Source organism: Belonocnema kinseyi, chromosome 1, assembly GCF_010883055.1.
Source record: "Belonocnema kinseyi isolate 2016_QV_RU_SX_M_011 chromosome 1, B_treatae_v1, whole genome shotgun sequence".
In the NCBI taxonomy this organism is placed as follows: domain Eukaryota; kingdom Metazoa; phylum Arthropoda; class Insecta; order Hymenoptera; family Cynipidae; genus Belonocnema; species Belonocnema kinseyi.
Window position 1 is genome coordinate 110432795 of NC_046657.1, and position 10708 is coordinate 110443502.

The 10708-nt window shown below is 33.3% G+C and overlaps 1 pseudogene; it reads left to right on the forward strand.

Annotated features, from left to right (window-relative positions):
- Positions 1-6807: 6807 nt before the first annotated feature.
- LOC117179579 overlaps positions 6808-10708 on the forward strand; it is a 35605-nt pseudogene continuing 31704 nt past the window's right edge.

Consider the following 10708-nt stretch of genomic DNA (forward strand, 5'->3'; position numbering starts at 1 on the left):
TTTTTTTATTTAAAATTTTACTATCATGTTGAAAACAATTAAAAAAATTTTTTTGTTCAGTTATGTATTTGATTATTTGATTATTATTATTATTATTATTATATATATATATATATCCATATTATGTACACCTGGAAAACATAACCTGAAAATCGATGTATGCATGAAATTAAGAATCACGCAATAGATCCAAATCGTCAATTTCTTCAATTTCTTTCAAATGGGGAGCAAGATATAAAAAGAAGACCACCGAAGACTTCCGAAGCCTTCAGATCGGCAATCATCGTACAGCAGAACTCCGAGGTCGAATCGTGCATTTTCGGCTTACATACGAACTCACAGTGGTAATCATGCACTTTCTGTTTTGCGGCTCCCAAACGGTAGGTATGGTGGGGGTAAATTTCATCCACGATCTGGCACCTGGCGGGGGACGATTCCCCTCGTGCGGCATCGTTGCGGCGTTTCAGGTCTGTGAGCTCTGGTAGAGTATGGTTAAAAGTGCCAGTGGAAAAAAGTGCCGCGTACGATAACACAAAAAGTAATAATTTGTAGGGCGGGGTTTAAAGTGGCCAAAGTTTATTTTTCATAACACTGCGCCTAAATTAAATGAGGCATTTCCTTGGCTTTTACATAAACAAATATATATACATTGAAGTTCCGCATTTTATAATATGTGGCAGTTTTTCCCCGCCGCACTTTTAACCCCACTCTACCCTTCATGAAGACACTTTTATCAAATAAACTTATTTCCGAATGAAAGCTAGTGAATATATTTCTTTAATTCAGAGAACTTTTCTTTGCATAGAAGAATATTTTTTCCGATTTTTGATAGAGAAACTTTTGTTTTTAATCTTTTTAGTGCTTAAGAGTAATCTTTCATACACTTTTAACTCGTTTAGTCTCCGAAACTAAAGGTCAAGTTCGTTAGCCAGCCATTTTTTATATAAATTCAAAAAGTGAGCACATTTTGAATATTTTGGAGACCACTTTTTTAAATTTTCAAAAATACTCTGTACGTTTATTCATAGTATTCAGAAATTTGGACAATTTATCCTAATAACTTTTTGCAAAAAATCAAAAATTATTAGAGTTATAACATTTTCAAAATCCAAAAAAACAAACTAAAATGAACAATTTAAGCCAAACAATGCACGATAAGAAAAAAATTCAAGAGAAGAAAAAAGTTTTCTTTCAAAGGCCCTACAAGATTATGATAACAACTTTTTTAATTTGGTCGGAAAGTTGAAAATTTCAAGTTTGACCGTACCAAACATTTTTGAAGCCACATTTTTTCAAGATTTAAAAATTCTATGTACGTTTGTTCATACTACTCAAAATACAAACAAACAAACTAAAATGAATATTTTAATCCAAACGAGGCATAATACGAAAAAAAGTCAAGAGAAGAAAAACCTTGCTTTTTAAAAGCCCTACAAGATTATGAAAACAACTTTTTCAATTTGGTTGGAAAGTTGAAAATTCCAAATTTGATCATACCACAAATTTTTGAAACCAAATTTTTTCAAGGTATAAAAATTCTATGTACGGTTGTTAATAATACTCAAAAAGTGAAACAATTTATCTTCATGGCTTTAAGCCAACCAACACATGATATGAAAAAAAATCAAGAAAAGAAAAACTTTGCCTTTTGAAAGCCCTACAGGTTTATGATAACTTTTTTTAATTTGATCGAAAAGTTGAAAATTCCAAATTTGATCGTACCAAAAAATTTTTAAACCACATTTTTTTAAGATTTAAAAATTCTATGTACGGTTATTCATAGTACTCAGAAACTTAAACAGTTTATTCCTATGACCTTTTTTTATGAAAAGAAAATTATCAGAGTTCGCGCATTTTCAAAACCCCAAAAAAACAGAAATGAACATTTTAAGACAAACAACGCATGATTTGAAAAAAAAAGTCAGAAGACGAAAAACCTTGCTTTTTGAAAGCCCTACAAGATTATGATAACAACTTTTTTAATTTGGTCGAAAAGTTGAACATTCTAAATTTGATCGTACCAAAAATAATGAAAAATCTATAAATTCTATTTTTTGGTCAAACTATGCAAGATACGAAAAAAATTAAAAACTACAAATTGCGAGCCCTAAAAAGAACTACAAATGTATAATAAATCGCTTTTCGACACAAGCTACGAAAAAAAACGAGACAAAACTTGTTTATCCAAAAAAGAGCTATAATTTTTAATAGGACATGTAGTTTTTGCTTTAGTCGTAAAAAATAACATTCAAAATAAAAATATTCAAAGTTTTTGAAAAAGACGACACAAGGTATGAACTAAAATTAACAGACAAGAGTTGTTCGCCTAAAAAGATCTATTAATTTATAATTAATCATTTTACGATATGCCGATTAAATTTTCTTTAAACATTAAATTGATAATAAAAAAATTTAATTTTTGGAAAAAGCACAGAAAAGACGAAAGAGGACATAGGATACTATTTAGGACCCTATATATGATCCCCTATATACGACCCACGTGGACAGCCGTGGAATTTTTACAATCACCCCCCCCCCCTCCCTGTACTTCGTCCACGTGGACATATTTTATGAAAATATAGATATTATTAGTCTTCAAAATGCCCGGGAGCTCGCGACAATTCCATGGAGGTCATTTTAGTACTCACTTTAATTTCAGATTCTTTTGTTTTCATAGTCAACAGTTCCAAATTCGTTGACTGGCTAACAGCTATTGGTGCATTTTGCAACAATTTATCGTTAAAATGGTCAAAAATTCAAGTGAAAAAACGTCATTTTAGTACTCTTGAAATCCACGGGGAATGATTGTTTGGATGCTAAAAACTAACGAGAAGTTTGACTGATCTTCTGAGTGGTGCAAAAGTTAACTGGCAGACGGTCAAACATGTCATTGAAGGCTTTTAATTCGAAATTATATAATCTTTATCGGTTAAATTCGATTTATTTTAACTTTGCAAGCGTTCCACATTTAAGAGATCAATTTAATAAATTCTGAAATTATTTGATTTTTATCCTTGCGAAATAATAACAGAATTTTTATTTAAATACTGCAACCTTACAAGTTATAAATTTGTAGAGAAAAGAAAAGGTTTCGAATAATAGTACAAATTTAGTAAAAGTTTATGGAGTTATTTTGTACATAGAAGCGATTAGTGCAGTTTACTTCTAATCTAGGATCAATATTGATTAGGTTGTGTCAAATCTTATGTACCCTGATTATAAGCAATATGATGCTCTATTGTTATGGATCCTGATTATAAGCGATATAATGCTCTATATAATACTTGTAGTCCACGTTAAGAATAATCAATAGAATGTACACCTGCGCATCTGAAAGCGCTGATCGATGCAAACCTATGGAAATCGGCTCTTCGGGTCGGCTGGCTAGTTCTCGCCACCCGCTTGTCCAAGAGACATGGTAACTTCTTGCTCCCAAATATACCTATTTTATATCAATTTAAAGTTATAATTACTTCTGGTAATCCCGATCTATTTGACGCATAACATTTTTTGGCGATCCTGTCAGGATAGTCCTTCACGATAGTAATTTCCACGGAAATAATTAAACAATCAAAAGCGGATTACCTAAGTGACGAACCTTGGAAAAAGTGGTCTTTCTCTACGGAAAAGCCTATAAACCAGAATTGGCATTTGGAATTTTACAAAATTCTACAAGAACTCCTGACTTTGTGCGCGGAAAAGCCTGTTAATCAAGAAACGAATTTAATTGGTAAAACTAATATCTGAATCAAGTAGGGTATTAAACGACGTAAACCAACTAAAATTCGATTTTAAAAAAGGAAAAATTGAAAGGGTACGCAACATACCGCGGTAACAACCCTACGAGGCCCGCAATCAGGCGGAAGAGACAACGGTCTAGCTACGCAGCAACGTAACGCAGAAGCAACGACAAGAAAGCAGCGAAAAACGCAGTACTACAACGCGGCAGTCAACGCCCCGGAAATATCGATCCGCGCCAGGCAACAGGTCTACGACGGAAAGACGCAACAACAAGGATTCTACAGTTTCCTAAGAAAATACACAGTAAGTAAAGAAGATTAGTTTTAAGAAATAATAAACAATTTGTAAGGGTTAATTGTTTTGATAAGCAAATTTTTAACATTTGGATGTTATCAATTTGTCATTAAACTATTGTAACCCATTAGGCTTTCGACGGTACACATGCTCATGGTGCTCCCTGACCTCTGTGTTCCTCAATAAACAAAAAACTTACTTTGAGTTTGTTTGTACGTGGGATATAGCCCTGTGAGACAATCTCATTGTTTAAACGGGAAATAACTGGTACGCAAAATTTAATCGGAAAACGGATAGTTAGAAAAAGAAAAAGCAGGAAAATTGAAATTAGGCAAAGGATAAATCAAAAGGAGATTAGACAAGGAAGTAGGTAAACTGGAATTTAAATATTATAGGGAAAATGAAAGTTACGCAACGGACGATACGTCAACAGACTCAGACTCGACAGACATTGTGGAGAAAATTAACAACCCCTTCCGTACAGCAGAAACCATGCTTCGCGCTTCCTCTCCTAACGAAAATAGAACACGATCCTTTTCCATAATGACTACGGATGAATTGTTGAGATTGATGATATCTAAAATTGAAGGAATAGAATCAAGCATTAATACTTTGACTATCGCAAACGATAGGAGAATGGAAGAAATATCGTTTTTAAGAAATTCGTTGGGATTTAAGGGTGAAATTAAAACCGACAATTTTAAGAGTAACACGGAGATTGCGGACGATGAAACCGAAAACGAAAAGACGAAAGAAAGAACTACTCGAACCACAGCGCACGCACCACCCGGTCGAATCAATAAGTCCACCCCACTCAACCCTCCGACTCCACCACCCACTAGACCATCCCACGGAATTCGTAACTTAGAATCATTAAACCAGCACGAAGTCGGACAAGTTCAAAGCTGTAGTGATTTAATCCCGGCTAAAGACACAATAAGAACGGTAGAAACCTTAAAGGGGAACGACGACGTAGAAGTTAACGATTTTATAAAAACAGTTAAACGTGCATGATTGCAGTGTGACAACCCCAATTTACTTCTGGATTATATTTTAACCGAACGAATTATCGATGGCGATAAAAGAGCAATTAGACATGTTTGAATAAATAGTGTGGAGGATTTATATGCCGCTTTAAAATCAAATCTAAGCATAACCACTTCAGTAGAGTTATGTAGATCAAAGCTAGAAAATGTGCGACAAGGATTTGAAAGCGTACAAATATATATAGTCAACGCTTCAGGAGCGTTTTTAATTAATTAACTTACGCTTTACAAACCGAACATAGTTCGGAATAGAACGAAAAATTGCTTTAAAAATAGAAGAAAAGGCGGCAGTTGAAAAATATGTCATGAATTTACGCGACGAAATTTCCAGTCAAGTATGGCCAATGAAACCTGAAAGTCTAAATGAAGCTTTGCAAGAAGCACTAGAAGCGGAAATATGGATTAAAGAGAAAAATAAAAACAGAATAATAAAACCAAGTTTGAATAAACCTATAACCCAGTTTTTACGACCACAATACTCAACATTTATATCTAGGTCTCAGGCAAATACAACACCACTTTCATTTACAACACCTAACCGAAATATTTCACCAATTGATGAATAGCAGATGAAATGCCATAAATGTGGAAAGTTAGGACATTTGGCAGCGCAATGCTATGTTAAATTTCCAAATTTTTGGAATATTCAAACCCCCAAACGACCATCTCAAACTCAGATCAGGACAACGATAGAACAGGAGGACAAGGGAAATTATTTAGAAAACCAAGTGATGACGGAAGAGAACAAAATTGGAACAGATAGAATACGAGGAGTCAGCCTGTATCAGCAGTATGTGAGCAATTATTATCCATTAGAGGAAGAAGAGAAAATGGCAGAGAATACAATTTACTAGTTGACTCAGGAGCATCGATCATCATTATAAAGGAGAATGAATTACCTGATAAATTTGAAAAAATAAAGTTCCTTAAGAAATTTGCATGGGTAATGACCGGTACCAGTCATTAGAAGCAGCCTATATACCATATGCAAGGGAAAAACATCTTTTTCATATAGTAGATGACGATTTTCCTTTACCCGAAGCTGGAATTATTGGTCTACCTTTCTTTGAAAAATACCATAGGTGCGCCCTCACAACAAAATTCCTAATTTTAGATGACATGAAATTACCTCTTTAAAAGAACAGAAACTACATCGCTAAAAATATTTCTAAAATCTGCATAGTAGAAGCAGCAAAGGAAGACGGAAAGATTTGGATAGAAAATGAATAAGGAATATCAGATGGTATTTATCAAATAAAAAATAATAAAATAATTTGACCATTATTCAATTATAATATGAAACCCATAAAAATACTAAACACTATTGATTATGAGAGAATAATGTCTATTGAGTCACAAGATGAAATTTACATCCTAAAAAACAAAAGAAAAAGGAAACAGAAAGAATAATAGAACTATTAAAAAATTCAAAATTAGATCACATTGAAAATCAGGTTAGAGAGGAAATCAAAAATATAATAATTAAATAGAATGAAATATTCACATGAGATACACACCCACTACCGTGTACAACGTTAGCTGAGCACAAGATCATTTTGAATTCAGGTAAGATAATAAACCTGAGGTCACATAAATTACCTGAGAAACATAGAGAATTTACCTTAGAAGGGAAAAAAAATTATTAGATAAAGGAATAATACGGCATTCACAATCTCCGTTCAATTCACCACTATGGGTTGTACCAAAAAAGAGAAATAAACTTAGGATGGTAGTAGATTATCGTCAAATAAATAAAGATACCGACCAAGACGTAGACCCGCTCCCAGTGATTGATGATAATCTCGACCATTTAGGACAAGCTAAATTTTTCTCTGCATTCAACATGAGTGCAAGATTTCACCAGATCCCAATGGAAGAAAAATCTAAAAAATTCACAGCCTTTTCAACAACTCAAGGCCATTTCGAGTATAACAGAATGCCATTCGGGTTAACAAACGCACCTGCAACATTTCAACGTATGATGGACAATGCCTTTAGAGGACTTATAGGCCATAATTATTTTGTCTATATCGATGATATAGTAGTATTCGGTAAAACATTAGATGAACATAACAAGAATTTAATTGACGTTCTTGAGAGAATTAAAGACTTAGCATTACGATTAGAACCATCTAAATGCGAATACCTTAGACCGGAATTAGAATATTTAGGACATATAATCACTGCTAATGGAGTTAAACCTAATCCAGCAAAAACAGAAGCAGTAAGAAATTTTAAAACCCCAAATACAGTTAAACAAATTTAATCATTTCTAGGATTAGCTGGATACTATATAAAATTTATAAAAAACTTTTCTACAATAGCAAAACCTCTGACCAACCTAACACGAAAAGAAGTAATATTCAATTGGACACCAGGATGTCAAGAAAGCTTTGACAAATTAAAAGAACTTTTATGTAATGCACCAGTACTAAGATTCCCAATTTTTAATGAAGAATTTACTATAACAACGGACCCATCTAATCTTGGTTTAGGAGCTGTATTGTCAAAAAAAGAACACCCATGTCTTTTTATATCTAAAACACTTAACAAAGCAGAAGAAAATTATAGGACTAGCGAAAAAGAGCTTTTAGCAATTGTTTGGGCAGTGAAAAGGTTGAGGCAGTATCTACTAGGAAATCCCTTTAAAATTCAGACTGATCATAAAGCTTGTGTTTGGCTTCACAACGTGAAAGACGCTAGTTCAAGATTACTTCGATGGAGATTACGCCTTGAAGAATACAAATACGAGGCAGTATAAGTAAAAGAAAAAGAAAGCAAAGCAGCCGATTGTTTGTTAATGTTATTCCCAATTCAAAATCAAAAAACAGCAAATCATTCAGATATCACAGTGCCATTAGATAATGAAAATTTGAATAAAGAAAGTGAAAAATATGAAACTGTTAGTAAAAAACCAATGATTATTGAACAAAAAACATTAAAAGATAAACTTAAAATAGCTAGTAAGGAAATTTAAAAAACCGTCAGGAGAACCTTTACCTGACGAAAAACTTTCATCATCAGCATCATCATCATCAGAAGAAGAAGAAGGACAGACATGTGAAAATAAATGCACAGCACAAAATGAAATAAGCCTAATAAGACATAGGCGTGACAGATTAATAAACAAAATTACAATTTTACATAAGTTACTTGGAATACAAAGACATAAAAGAGGGTTAGATAATTTTATAGGCGATATATCAAAACCCCTTTCTAGAACCCTGACTGAAACAGATTTGAACCAAATGAATTCAGAATTTGATAAATTAAATACTGATAATAATCAAATGGTTTCCGTCCTAAATAACTAAATGAAGATCCTTAAATTAGTACTGTATACGGGTCGCGAAGTAAAGGATAAAATTTCGTTAGAATCTCAAACAATTGAAAAACTAAATTCCAATACTAAAGATAATTTCATTAATATTAAATTAATTTCGACAGCAATCCTAATTGAAGAAATGAATGAGAATATTAACATAGCAACAGATGCTATTAATAATGGAAGGTATGGAATCATGCTTCCTCAGATTTTAACACCCGAAATCTTGAAAAATACGTTAGAAGAATTTGTTATGCAACATAGAACAAAGTACCATTTCGAAGAAGACTACCAAAAAATTCTCGATATTAGTTCAGTCTCAATAGCAGTCGTAAATGGATTATTGAGTTACATTATTCATATTCCGATTATAAATTTGGTGAAGTATTCCTTTCCCTAATTGCTGATCACGACTTAATAATTGAATTTGAAGACAGTTACATACCAACTGATAAGGAGACAATTAACAAATGTAAAAAAATTACCGGCGAAGACTGTGAAATATATAACGACCATGAGAAACTTGAACTTTCGAAAAACTTAAATATAACGAAAACGATCCTCGTCAATGAAACTTGTGATTTGCAGTATAACTTAGGAAATTTAGATAACCTAGAAAATAAATTAATTCAAATGCCCAAGCAAATTGATATAGATGTACTAAGAAAAGCATAACTTAGCTTAAACGATGTTCAAAATATACTTAATAATATGTTACATCGGTTAGGCTATATAGCGATAGGATCGGTAGCTATGTACTTTCTTTTTAAGTGTAGAATACTAAAATTTATAACTAAATGTATACCTAAGAAAATTGTACTTTTTTGTATCAAAAATAGAGTAGACAATTAACCTAATGCTGTAACTTAAACATCTGCTGTAGAAATGGTACAACCACGAACATTTCTTTTAAGACCGTCAAGTACGAGAAGGGTTCATTTCTAAAATCGAAGAAGTTCGAGGCCGAAATAATATCTAAAGAGGGGGTGTTTTGTACCCTGATTATAAGCGATATAATGCTCTATTGTTATGTACCCTGATTATAAGCGATATAATGCTCTATATAATACTTGTAGTTCACGTTAAGAATAATCAATAGAATGTACACCTGCGCATCTGGAAGCGTTAATCGATGCAAACCTATGGAAACCGTCTCTTCGGGTTGACTGGCTAGTTCTCGCCACCCGCTTGTCCAAGAGACATGGTAACTTGTTGCTCCCAAATATACCTATTTTATATCAATTTAAAGTGGTAATTACTTCTGGTAATCCCGATCTATTTGACGCACAACACAAATTATTCAATAATAAGTTGCCGTAAGGAATTGAAAATGTAATACATATTTCTTTATCCATTTCAAATAAACATTTATATTATTTAAACTTAATAGACCGGATTTGTGTAATACCAATTCAAAAAATAAATATTTACTTATTTGCAACATTAGCATTACAATTAATTTTTGTGGCGAACCTTTAATATTGTTACTAATTTCACAAATAAAATAAGGATTAGAATTGCAAAAGCATTACAATTTTATAGTAATTTGAATTTTGTAAATCAGATCAGAATCCCTGCTTCTACGAGGGTGAATCAAATATAAACCGGAATTTTACAAATACTTTTCTTAGCCAATAGCAAGCACTCTCACAGTGTAGGTTCTTGTAATGTAGTGTATTAGGAGTGGGTAAAACGCTTGGTGAGCTGTTTGACTCAGTCAATTCGTCAGTACAGCTATGAGTGAGCAACAGGTTCCAGCGTCCGTTGCACAACGGGTTATAATAAAGTTTTTAACTACAGAAGGCGTTAAACCGTGCGAAATTTTGACTCGATTGAAGGATCAGTATGGGGATGATACTCTGTCTAAAACTCAAGTGTTTGATTGGGCCAAAACGTTTAAGAGTGGACGAGAAAGTGTGAAAAATGTGAGTCATAATCGACGTCCAAGGTCAAGTGTCTCTGGCGATAACATTGGTGCAGTTCGTGACCTTATTGAAAGTGACAGGCGGTTCACTATTCATGAAATAGCTTTACAGGTGGGCATTAGCTATGGAAGCGCTCAAACAATCATTAAAAATCATCTTGATTTCAAAAAAATCTGTGCCTGATGGTTCCCGAAGTTATCGAACGAAGATCAAAAAAACATCCGACTGCGAATCAGTAAAAGATACCTGAATCGATTTCAGCGGGAGGGAGAGACTTTTTGAAGCATATCGTGACATGTGATGAAACATGGGTGCATCATTACACTCCCGAGTCCAAGATGGCGAGTGAAGAATGGCGAAGGAAAGACGAAGCCGGT